Below are 13123 nucleotides of genomic sequence, written 5' to 3' on the forward strand. Positions count from 1 at the left end.
TAAAACATTGCAACTTTCCAGGATATAAAATTAACACACAGAAATCCCTTGCATTCCTATACACTAACAATGAGAAAACAGAAAGAGAAATTAAGGAAACAATACCATTCACCATTGCAACAAAAAGAATAAAATACTTAGGAGTATATCTACCTAAAGAAACAAAAGACCTATACATAGAAAACTATAAAACACTGATGAAAGAAATCAGAGAGGACACAAACAGATGGAGAAACATACCGTGTTCATGGATTGGAAGAATCAATATTGTCAAAATGGCTATACTACAGAAAGCAATCTATAGATTCAATGCAATCCCTATCAAGCTATCAATGGTATTTTTCACAGAACTAGAACAAATAATTTCACAATTTGTATGGAAATACAAAAAACCTCGAATAGCCAAAGTAATCCTGAGAAAGAAGAATGGAACTGGAGGAATCAATCTGCCTGACTTCAGACTCTACTACAAAGCCACAGTCATCAAGACAGTATGGTACTGGCACAAAGACAGAAATATAGATCAATGGAACAGAATAGAAAGCCCAGAGATAAATCCACGAACCTATGGTCACCTTATCTTCGACAAAGGAGGCAAGGATATACAATGGAAAAAAGACAACCTCTTTAACAAGTGGTGCTGGGAAAACTGGTCAACCACCTGTAAAAGAATGAAACTAGAACACTTTCTAACACCATACACAAAAATAAACTCAAAATGGATTAAAGATCTAAATGTAAGATCAGAAACTATAAAACTCCTAGAGGAGAACATAGGCAAAACACTCTCTGACATAAATCACAGCAGGATCCTCTATGACCCACAGCCCAGAATATTAGAAACAAAAGCAAAAATAAACAAATGGGACCTAATGAAACTTAAAAGCTTTTGCACAACAAAGGAAACTATAAGGAAAGTGAAAAGACAGCCCTCAGAATGGGAGAAAATAATAGCAAATGAAGCAACAGACAAAGGATTAATCTCAAAAATATACAAGCAACTCCTCCAGCTCAACTCCAGAAAAATAAATGACCCAATCAAAAAATGGGCCAAAGAACTCAACAGACATTTCTCCAAGGAAGACATACAGATGGAAAAAAAAACACATGAAAAGATGCCCAACATCACTCATTATCAGAGAAATGCAAATCAAAACCACAATGAGGTACCATTACACGCCAGTCAGGATGGCTGCTATCCAAAAGTCTACAAGCAATAAATGCTGGAGAGGGTGTGGAGAAAAGGGAACCCTCTTACACTGTTGGTGGGAATGCAAACTAGTACAGCCACTATGGAGAACAGTGTGGAGATTTCTTAAAAAACTGGAATTAGAACTGCCATATGACCCAGCAATACCACTTCTGGGCATACACACTGAGGAAACCAGATCTGAAAGGGACACGTGCACCCCAATGTTCATCGCAGCACTGTTTATAATAGCCAGGACATGGAAGCAACCTAGATGCCCATCAGCAGACAAATGGATAAGGAAGCTATGGTACATATACACAATGGAATATTACTCAGCCATTAAAAAGAATTCATTTGAATCAGTTCTAATGAGATGGATGAAACTGGAGCCCATTATACAGAGTGAAGTAAGCCAGAAAGATAAAGACCAATACAGTATACTAACACATATATATGGAATTTTAAAAATGGTAATGATAACCCAATATGCAAAACAGAAAAAGAGACACAGATATACAGAACAGACTTTTGGACTCTGTGGGAGAAGGTGAGGGTGGGATGTTCTGAGAGAACAGCATTGCAACAAGTATACTATCAAGGGTGAAACAGATCACCAGCCCAGGCTGGATGCATGAGACAAGTGCTCAGGGCTGGTGCACTGCGAAGACCCAGAGGGATGGGATGGGGAGGGAGGCAGGAGGGAGGATCGGGAGTGGGAACACATGCAAATCCATGGCTGATTCATGTCAATGTATGCAAAAACCACTACAATATTGTAAAGTAATTAGCCTCCAACTAATAAAAATAAATGAAAAAAAAATAAAAAAACATTGCAACTTTCCTCTCATAAAGTCCATTTGTACTGGCCCCAGAAAATCCAAAGTAAATGCAAAACCCACAGAATGCTTGAAATGCATAATGAGGACAACAGATCTATTCCCTTACCTTTCCCCCACATTCCACCCTTGCTCTTTTATGGGGGGAAAAAAAAAATGTCTTCAGTCTTATCAGTTTCCTTTCACAAACACTCTGCTTCATGTATCCTCCAGAGGCCCATCCACTAAAGGCAGAATGAAAGTGTTTACAGATGGTAGAAAGAGATAGGGGAGGACACCACCCCTGAGCCAACACTATCTTCCCAGGATCTAGAGACCCAAAGAGAAGAAATTCTAGTCCACAAAACCCCAGTCATAGCTTTAGTGAGGAACTGAAAGTAAATCTTAGAGGTAAAGAATGAAGACAAAACATGGCTAAAGATTCAGGCTATAGGAAAGGATTAGACAGATAAGCACAAACTGCTTTACAAAGTCAGACACCAAACAATTCAAGTCTATAGAAACTAGCCTCTTGAATTAAAAAGAACTAAACAAAAAGGAGGACAGTTTTTTAAAAATGTTTTCAACACAGATGACAAACTATATTTGCCATATTCACTAAAATAAGTATAAAGATTCCATCAACCCAACTGGAAAAAAAAAATACAGCTAAGAATCCAAAATTTTACTGTACTCAAACCATTTCTATTTTATGGTATCACTAATTTACACACCTGTCCTCTCTATGGTCTCAAGGAACTAGGAACCAAAAGAGTATAATACATGATTTCATTTTAAATCATTCCATTTCAGAAGTCAAGTTATTCTGTGTTTGGAGAAGAGTGGTAAGGACATGACAAGGAATTACAAGCCAAAATAAGCCAGTGGGAATTAGAAGAAGTAGGGCTCTGCTCTTTTCATGCAAAAGAGATCCCTATTGTGGTAGGCGCCATGTTTTTCTAAGTATGCACAATGCCCACAGTTAACATTTTGTGAAGATCTAAATGAACACCGGGTCAGCTTGGGCTCCTCAAATTCTCTCCTTTCAGAGTCCAGACTGGGCCCCCTTCACATTCTGGTAGTACAATAACTAGCTAGCTAACCTGGTGATCTATTTTTTTTGAGTGTGTTCACTATGGGCAGTATGCTCATTAAAATGTGTGCTGAAAGGTACATTTACCTGGTTCAAATTACAGATGAATATAGTGGAAAGAAATATTTACTATATTCTTTGTAATTCTTCTTTATCTTCAGATAAAAGCAGTTATTACTCTCTAGTAATGCCTGGTCTGAGTCATTAAAACATCCTTGTTGGAGGGTTGTTTCTTTTCTACCTTGCTTCTTCTCCCGAGACAAGTACTCATTAACTATCTGCACTTGAGGTTTGAGTTTGTTTTTAAGCATAAATAACTGAAATACTGAGTGATACACCACATTAAAAACAGCTCACCACTGCAAAACTAATTATACCACAGTTCAAATTGCTTTTGTTATGTATATATTAATGCCTCTTTCACTAACAAAATAACTTATACCTTCTATCACATGTATCTTTAAAACAGATTACAATTGTTTCACTAATACCACAGATTTTTGTTTTATATTCTGCAAAGTGACTTCAGTAACCTTTATAGTAAGAAGAACTATCAATCAGAGCACAATGCAACGCCCAGGGTACAGTATTTTTAAAACAAGTTAATTTGAATCTGGTAGGCACCACTTACAAACCTGGGCAGGCCACTTGGTTTCTCTGAAAATCAGAGTCCTCATCTAAAAATGAGAATATCAACATTATACCCTATTTATCTCAGGGATATTAAGAGGTTCAAATGTGAAAATGTTTTATATATCCTAAAAGTCTTATACAAAACCATAAAAGAAAGAACTGATAGGCTGAATTACATAAGCATTAACTATTTCTGTATGGCAAAAGACAAGTGATAAATTAAAAATATATATATTTTCAACACATCTGTCTATACCTCTAAAGAACTCCAAAAATTTGATAAATGAAAGAACCCAGGAGGAAAAAAAGATGATTAAGAAATAGAAAAAAATGCAAATAAATTAAAAAATATACAGAAAGATGTTCAACCTCACTGGTAGGCAGAGATATGCAAATAAAAGATCAAGTTTGCTAAAAACTGGCATTCTCATACACTGCCTTTTTGAAGGAAGTGGGGATAGTATGAAAGTCTACAGTCTTCTGGAAAGATACATACATTATTTTAACTTTAATAGTCATACATCCTTCAATTATGGGCTTCCCAGGTAGCTCAGTGGTAAAGAATCCACCTGCCAAGCAGGAGACATGGGTTCAATCCCTTGGTCGGGAAGATCCCCTGGAGAAGGAAATGGCAACCCACTCCAGTATGCTTGCCTGGGAAATCCCATGGACAAAGGAAACTGGCAGGCTGTACTCTATGGGGTCGTAAAAGAGTTAGACATGACTTAGTGACTAAACAACAACAAAAACATCCTTCAATTAAGGAACCCCATTTTTTGTATTTATTCAACAGAACTTAAGGCACCAGTATTTAAGGTATATATTCAGGGATATTTTCATTACTGTTTAGAAGACAAAAACCGGAACTGCAGTTTCCATCAATAGCAGAAAAGCTGAATAAATCACAGTTGATTCTCTATAGAATATTTATCCATTAAAAATAATGAATTCTATGTCTGCATCTGTTGATCTTGAAATATGTCCAAGATACATGTATGTTGAACAGAAAAGTTCAAGTTGGAGAATCATGTAAATGGCATTATCTAGTTAAGTTTTTACATGTCTATTTTACTAGCTATATGAGAAAGATGTGGGAGAAACATACCATAACGTTAATACTGGTCATCACAAAAAGTTGATACTGGTGGGGCTGATTGTGTTTATTTGCACATGTGTATGCAGGGATATTTACTCATTTCTGGAGAGACTGACTTATGAAAATTAAATGTATTACATTTTATAATTGAAAAAATTTTCAAGAAAAAATAAGATGAAAAGAAACTGTGCCCAATATTAGAAAGAATACATACAAACATGCAATTAAATAACCAATATTCCATATATTCTTTCAAATAGGAAAAAAGAACTCTACCAAGACAATCAAAGTATAATACAATGAGTTCTATACTGAATACTTTACAATATTCTATCTCGTCACTCCTTGTCCCAAACTGCTACCAGAAGTAAAAATAAGAAAAGAAGAAAAAGTTAAGCTATGAAACATCATTAAACACATCATTTATAGATGCATAGATACCACAGGTGCTCACACACACACACACACACACACACACACACACACACACATTACTCTGTCACTGAAGGGAAGGAAAAGTAAAAGTGAGAAGACAGATATCTGCTGCTGAGGTTGAGGGTAGGGGATGGCAAGAGTAGTCACAGCAGACATTAGTAATCAATCATGTGTTCATCGATATAGAGCTGAGAATTCCAGTCTCAGAATTGAAAAGCAGGAAAAACCCATGCCTTCCCTGGTTCAGAAAAGCAGATAGCCTAGCTGTCTTTGCTGGAGGAAAAAGGTTTCCAAGTCTGAACCAATGATGAGATGCACACCCTTGCCTACCCTTTGCTACCTAAGCAGTTCAAGAGCAAGTCTTCAAAAGTCTTCCTTCAATAAAAGCTACTAAAATACTCATTCTTGATCTGCCTCCAAGAAAGGTTACAATGGTGTAGTTTTAGGGATTGTAGAACAATAGATCCCTACCCATCTGGTGGCTGGTATGAAATTCCATTAACAAGGATGCTTTCATTCCATAATAGATCTTTCTATTTCATATGGCAACAGCATACTAGCATGAATTGGTAATATCGGACACTTGCCCATTTTGACAGGTCCTCCTTACCTTTAACCAGCAGTTATCAAATTGTGACCTCAAGACTAGCAGCATCAATACCACCTTGGAACTTGCTGGAAATGCAAAAATGATCAAGCCTCACCCTATAACAAATGAATCAGAAACTTCAGGGGAGGAAACCAGTTCATTTTTCACCCAGCTTTAGCTTTCCAGTTTGTTCTGATTCTGATAACCACTAAAGTTTCAGAACCACTGCGTCAAACTACCCATGTGAAAACAGCATCAATATCTGTAGGTGTCTTTATCCTGCAGGCCTGCAAAATTTAATAGCAGTAATGCTATTTCAGTAGTAGAATAACATGTAACAACATGATTAAGTAAATTTCATTTGTTATTTGGGTTTTTTTTAATGTAGCTAATTTTTTTTCAAGAAACTCTGTTCCTAGAAGTCAGTAACTTAGGTTACTAAAATAGCTATGGCAATCACCAGAACTGCCTCTAACCTCACTGCCACTGACAAAGCAAAATACATGACCAATCCATCCCCATACTAAGGATACAGTTTGCAGAGCCTGCCTTTTGGCTGCAACGCCTGCTGTTTATGGTACTTGCCTTTTTTGGCATCACCAGCTGTAAAAATGACTTTACTTAAATGTATAAATCCATACTCCACTGTATAGGACAATTCAACAAACACAGATGATCTAACATCTACTATACATAAGACACCATATGAAGAACAGCATGGAAGGCCCTGACTTCAGCGAATTTACAAACTAGCTGGAGAATACCATGCAGAATGTGGCAGAGATTCCCAGATTTCCACCAAAATCTGCTCCTCCCCGTTCCGTGCTTCACAATATTTCCCGGCTTCCTTTGCATTAGAGTGGTTGTATGAATGGCTCTTACTAATAGAATGTGAAAAGTGATACATGATGTTAGACATCTTAGCTTTAAACCATCAAATACATTTCTCCTTCTGTCCTGTCCCCAGAATGCCTGGACCTGGTGGCCACAGGGCTTCAATCACGCAAATGACAACAATGTGTCATGGGATGGGGACAAGCAGACTTGAAAGGAATCTGAATCTCTGAATAAACACAGGTCCCTCAACCTGGATCATGCCTATCAAGACTTACATAAATGAGAAAAACATTGCTACTGAAGCCACTGTATTCTTAGGTCTCTTTGTTATAGCCGCCTGGCACAGCCCGTCTCATCAACTATCTAAATCCTTATATACTAAGTGGTATACAATACAGAAGGGGCTGCAGAGAGGTGTTCCCCTCTATAGGGGGCACCAGAGAGAAAACAGAAGTTGTAGGAGCCCAGTAGTGGAAAAGATTTTCAGCCGCCTAACCCCAAACGCCAAGCAAAGAAGAGGGAAGATATAAGAGAGGGTGTGGCGTGATTTGCCAGGGAACAAGCTACTGTATCTGGTGCTGAGTCATAATGCCACTCACAGGGATTTCAGTTTGACGGCCCTAGGTGCAGCTGTGCCTCAGTGAGCCCTGAGACCGCGGTCGTTCTGAACTGTTTCTGAAACCCTGATGTAACCTCAGACTATCCACTCAGAAATACATGTGCAAAAAAAAGTTTTCACACACAAAAAATTTCCATACCATTTCAAAAGGCTTGTGCCCCCCACACCAAGTTCATGCACAGACTCCCTGATAGAAATGTTTTGTGATTCAGCTTATGTCTGGAAAAAAATGATGTACATTCTGCATCAGAACAACATGGATTCTGTGAAGGTTTTCATGCAACAAACGATGCACAAGCAAATGTCACTAGATATGTTATATTATGTACCACGGGAATATAATGCATAATGACAAAGAAATACAAAATGAAAGCAAAGTCACCAAGCAAGGCATCCAGGAGATGTTAGTCATAAACCCCAGACCCAGCTCCAGGTCTTTACAGCTGTCAACACTGAACATCAGCCCTGCTTCAGATGTGCCCCCTGACTCCTACAAGACTTCACCAACCCCACCTGTGATGTACCTGAAGGAGGAAGCAGCTTCATCATAAAAGCTTGGAAACAATGTTAACACTAAGTGGCTCTTCTGACCACAACAAGGCTTTATATGTGTACTGAAAAGCTATAGCAACTTTAAAAAACTGAGGTAGAATTGACATATAACATTATGATTCAGTGTCTGTAAATACTGTAAAATGATCACCATAAGTCTAGTTAACATCACAAATTTTTTAAAATCACAGTCCAATCTGATAGGTAGCCTTACAAAAATAAATAGAAAAGCATAAAATTCTAAATATATACGCAGCCAAATTCTTTAAATTACAGTTAATCAGGGAACTTCAACGGTCTTACTGTTCTCATTCTTTGGCTTATCTCCAAAAGTTTCATTACCTATCAGGTCCCCCTGTTGTTCCTCACTTTCCATGTCTATGGAATGTTATTTTATTAAATAACTGTCATGCCAAAAGGCACACACTACTATAAAACTTTATTTGCGATGCTAAGCAGAAACATCTATTTCTCTTTTGTCAAAACATATTATAATGCTCTATCACCTACAGAGTGGGTAGTATGATTTCCAGATACACTTGAACTAAAAAAAAAAAATCTGTTCTTCTCCTAAAAGGGTACCAATAGTTGCAATGATGTAAAAAGATTATGTGGTAATCTTGAATAGGCAACATATTTCATGTTTCCAAATATCTTAGCAGGTTCAATAGAAGACTAAAAGGTAAAATCTTTCCTAAGTATATTATTTTTACATTATCATGAAATAATTGAAAATGTGTTCTAATAAACTTGACTCACACATTTTAAGTACCTACTAAATTTTCAGTAATTTGCTGGAAATTACTAGCCAGTTTAAGGATATATGTTCCACTTTATTAACTATAAGAAATAATTATACTTAATATGGTATCTCTATTTTTTAAACCAGTTTAATTCAATTTGTTAATGAACAGTTACATACTGCCCAAAAGGTAATATAGGTTTTTTTCCAGACTTTAAAGAGTTCAGAGTCTAATGTTTCATAACGCTTACTGAATATCAGTGTCATTAGAATTCTTAACATATAACCTTAGAGACATAAAATGGTGCTAAAGTCTATACTAGGATTCTTTAGTGGGCTAATAGTAGAGGGCTAAACAAATAGCATCAAAAGAGAATCTCACAGACTTAAATCATAGAACTACCCACTGGGAGGAACAGGAAGAAATGGCACTCAGTAGCAATGATCACAAAAGGTGCCCCGATCTAAATACCAGTCCCCAGTAAAAGAGACCAAGGCTCTCTTGAAAACTGGTTGAACCCAGGGCTGGGAAAATGAAAATATAAGATGCACTTCGATAGTCTCATGGAGTCAGAAAATTAGAAAACAGGGTGGTTCTGGGGGTGGGCATGGAAACACATCTTAAAGACCCAGGAGGCAACCTGCAGGAATTCCAACTGGACAAAGTTGGAACAACTTAAATAACAAAATACACAACAATAGTAACATGGAAAAAAACACCCATGTGGCATACTGATATAAACAAAAAAAAATCAGGGAAAAGTGAAAAATTTTCTTTCTGGAAGAATTCCAGTTAATAAATGAGTATTTAGAACTGCTGCAGGAAAATTCATGGATGAATGCCAAAAGAGGTGGGCAAAACGTTAGGCAAAAACAAAATATCATGCAGTGTCGGAAGCATCTTTCCCAAAATATTTAACAATCACAAAGAGAAAAATAGTAACTTTACAGTGGAGTGATGACCATTGCCAAGAGAACGCACTGGTCATAGCAAACACCTTCTTCCAACAACACAAGAGAAGACTCTACACATGGAAATCACCAGATGGTCAACACCGAAATCAAATTGATTATATTCTTTGCAGCCAAAGATGGAGAAGCTCTATACAGTCAACAAAAATAAGACCGGGAGCTGACTGTGGCTCAGATCATGAACTCCTTATTGCCAAATTCAGACTTAAACTGAAGAAAGTAGGGAAAACCACTAGACCATTCAGGTATGACCTAAATCAAATCCCTTATGACTATACAGTGGAAGTGAGAAATAGATTTAAGGGACTAGATCTGATAGACAGAGAGCCTGATGAACTATGGACGGAGGTTCGTGACATTGTACAGGAGACAGGGATCAAGACCATCCCCATGGAAAAGAAAACAAAAAGGCAAAATGGTTGTCTGAGGAGGCCTTACAAATAGCTGTGAAAAGAAAAGAAGTGAAAAGCAAAGGAGAAAAGGAAAGATATTCCCATTTGAATGCAGAGTTCCAAAGAATAGCAAGGAGAGATAAGAAAGCCTTCCTCAGTGATCGATGCAAAGAAATAGAGGAAAACAACAGAATGGGAAAGACTAAAGATCTCTTCAAGAAAATCTAGAGATATCAAGGGGACATTTCATGCAAAGATGGGTTCGATAAAGGACAGAAATGGTATGGGCCTAACAGAAGCAGAAGATAGTCAGAAGAGATGCCAAGAATACACAGAAGAACTATACAAAAAAGATCTTCACAACCCAGATAATCACAATGGTGTGTTCACTCACCTAGAGCCAGACATCCTGGAATGTGAAGTCAAGTGGGCCTTAGAAAGCATCACTACGAACAAAGCTAGTGGAGGTGATGGAATTCCAGTTGAGCTATTTCAAATCCTGAAACATGATGCTGTGAAAGTGCGGCACTCAATACACCAGCAAATTTGGAAAACTCAGCAGTGGCCACAGGACTGGAAAAGGTCAGTTTTCATTCCAATCCCAAAGAAAGGCAATGCCAAAGAATGCTCAAACTACCACACAATTGCACTCATCTCACACGCTAGTAAAGTAATGCTCAAAATTCTCCAGGCTTCAGCAATACATGAACCGAGAACTTCCAGATGTTCAAGCTGGTTTTAGATAAGGCAGAGGAACCAGAGATCAAATTGCCAATATCCGCTGGATCATCAAAAAAGCAAGAGAGTTCCAGAAAAACATCTATTTCTGCTTTATTGACTATGCCAAAGCCTTTGACTGTGTGGATCACAATAAGCTGTGGAAAATTCTTCAAGAGATGGCAATACCAGACCACCTGACCTGCCTCTTGAGAAACCTGTATGCAGGTCAGGAAGTAACAGTTAGAACTGGGCATGGAACAACAGACTGGTTCCACATAGGAAAAGGAGTACATCAAGGCTGTATATGGTCACCCTGCTTTTTTAACTTATATGCAGAGTACATCATGAGAAACGCTGGGCTAGAAGAAGCACAAGTTGGAATCAAGATTGCTGGGAGAAATATCAATAACCTCAGATATGCAGATGATACCACCTTTATGGCAGAGAGTGAAGAGGAACTAAAAAGCCTCTTGATGAAAGTGAAGGAGGAGAATGAAAAAGTTGGCTTAAAGCTTAACATTCAGAAAACTAAGATCATGGCATCTGGTCCTGTCACCTCATGGGAAATAGATGGGGAGACAGTGGAAGCAGTGTCAGACTTTATTTCGTTGGACTCCAAAATCACTGCGGATGGTGACTGCAGCCATGAAATTAAAAGACGCTTACTCCTTGGAAGGAGTTATGTTATGACCAACTTAGACAGCATATTAAAAAGCAGAGACATTACTTTGCCAACAAAGGTCCATCTGGTCAAGGCTATGGTTTTTCCAGCGGTCATGTATGGATGCGAGAGTTGGACTATAAAGAAAGCTGAGAGTCAAAAAATTGATGCTTTTGAACTGTGGTGTTGGAGAAGACTCTTGAGAGTCCCTTGGACTGCAAGGAGATCCAACCAGTCCATCCTAAAGATCAGTCCTGGGTGTTCACTGGAAGGACTGATGCTGAAGCTGAAACTCCAGTACTTTGGCCACCTGATGCAAAGAACTGACTCATCGGAAAAGACCCTGATGCTGGGAGAGATTGGGGGCAGGAGGAGAAGGGGGTGACAGAGGATGACATGGCTGGATGGCATCACCGACTTGATGGGCATGAGTTTGAGTAAACTCCAGGAGTTTGTGATGGACAGGGAAGCCTGGCGTGCTGCGATTCATGGGGTCGCAAAGAGTTGGACAGGACTGGTGGACTGAACTGCACTGATCCTGGTAGATACAACTTAAACAAAGGGAACAAAGTAACAAATATTGACAACATGCAGTCCCTGAGAAGAAGCACTGAGAAGGGCTCAGCAAGGCTGTGCTATTCTTCCCAGTACCACATAACCACAGTCTAATCATGAGAGAACACCAAATGAACCCCAAATTCAGAGATATTCCACAAACCACCTGGCCAGGACTCTTCAAAAATGTCAAGGTCATGAAAGACAAGGAAAGACTGAGAACTGCCGCAGGCTGGAAACTAAAGAAACATGACAACTAAGTGTGATGTGGGATGTGAGACTAGATCCTGCAACAGAAAAAAAAAAAGAATGTTAGTAGAATCAATAAAGTTAAAATAAACTCTATATTGAACCATAACTTCTTTATGTTTATTTAAAATGTTAACATAAAAGGAGCTAGGTAAAGCATGGACAGAAATTCTTTTTCCTATTTTTGCAAATCTTCATTAAGTCTAAAATTATCTCAAAATAAAAGCTGTGGAAAGCACAACAGAAAAAAATAAACCAACTGAACTATCAGCAAAAAATTACTAGCTATAAACCTGACAAAAACCATAAAATAATTATAGGGAACATTATAAAATCTTATAGGACATAAAAAAGAAGGCAGGAGTAGGGGAAAATACTAAAATAACAGGATTAAAAAAGCTAACAATTCTCAGTAAAGGTTAAGATGGATTACTATTTTGAATTTAAAAGGTGCAGGGACTATTTTCATTTTGCTGGTCCTGTAATACTTTTTAAAAACTTAATGGTTCAGTTAGCTAATAGTGAGTTCAATCTTCCTACATGACAAACATCTTCCTTCATGACAAAGATAAAAGAAAAAACGATGCTTTTAAAAAATTAAATCAGTGAATTGAGATATGTAAATGTTACAAAGAATCAAAATTAAGGATGAAAAAAGAGAAATAAAAGTTAAATAGTCCTCCAAAACTAAAAAAAAAAAGGAAAACTATAGAAATACTAGTTAAACAGAAGAAGTTTATGTAAGTATTTAAATTAAGACTTCTAACAGTTCTGCAAACACTTCTAATGTGGTGTCTAGACTGGATTTGAAACACAAAAATGATATTAGTATAAAAACTAAAGAACTCTGAATAAAGTCTGGAGTTTATTTAACAGTGATGCACCAACATTAGTTTCTTAGTTTTTAAAAAAATATCATGGTAATGTAAAACTTTAACAACAGGGAAACTGGGTAATAGCTACACAAGAAC

The 13123-nt window shown here is 37.6% G+C and overlaps 1 protein-coding gene across 2 annotated transcripts in view; it reads right to left on the reverse strand.

Annotated features, from left to right (window-relative positions):
- The window catches only part of MLLT3 (MLLT3 super elongation complex subunit), a 285782-nt gene that overhangs the window by 185655 nt on the left and 87004 nt on the right, over positions 1 to 13123 (reverse strand). The gene's annotated exons all lie outside the window — the stretch shown is intronic.

The sequence above is a fragment of the Odocoileus virginianus genome, chromosome 18 (assembly GCF_023699985.2).
Source record: "Odocoileus virginianus isolate 20LAN1187 ecotype Illinois chromosome 18, Ovbor_1.2, whole genome shotgun sequence".
NCBI lineage: Eukaryota > Metazoa > Chordata > Mammalia > Artiodactyla > Cervidae > Odocoileus > Odocoileus virginianus.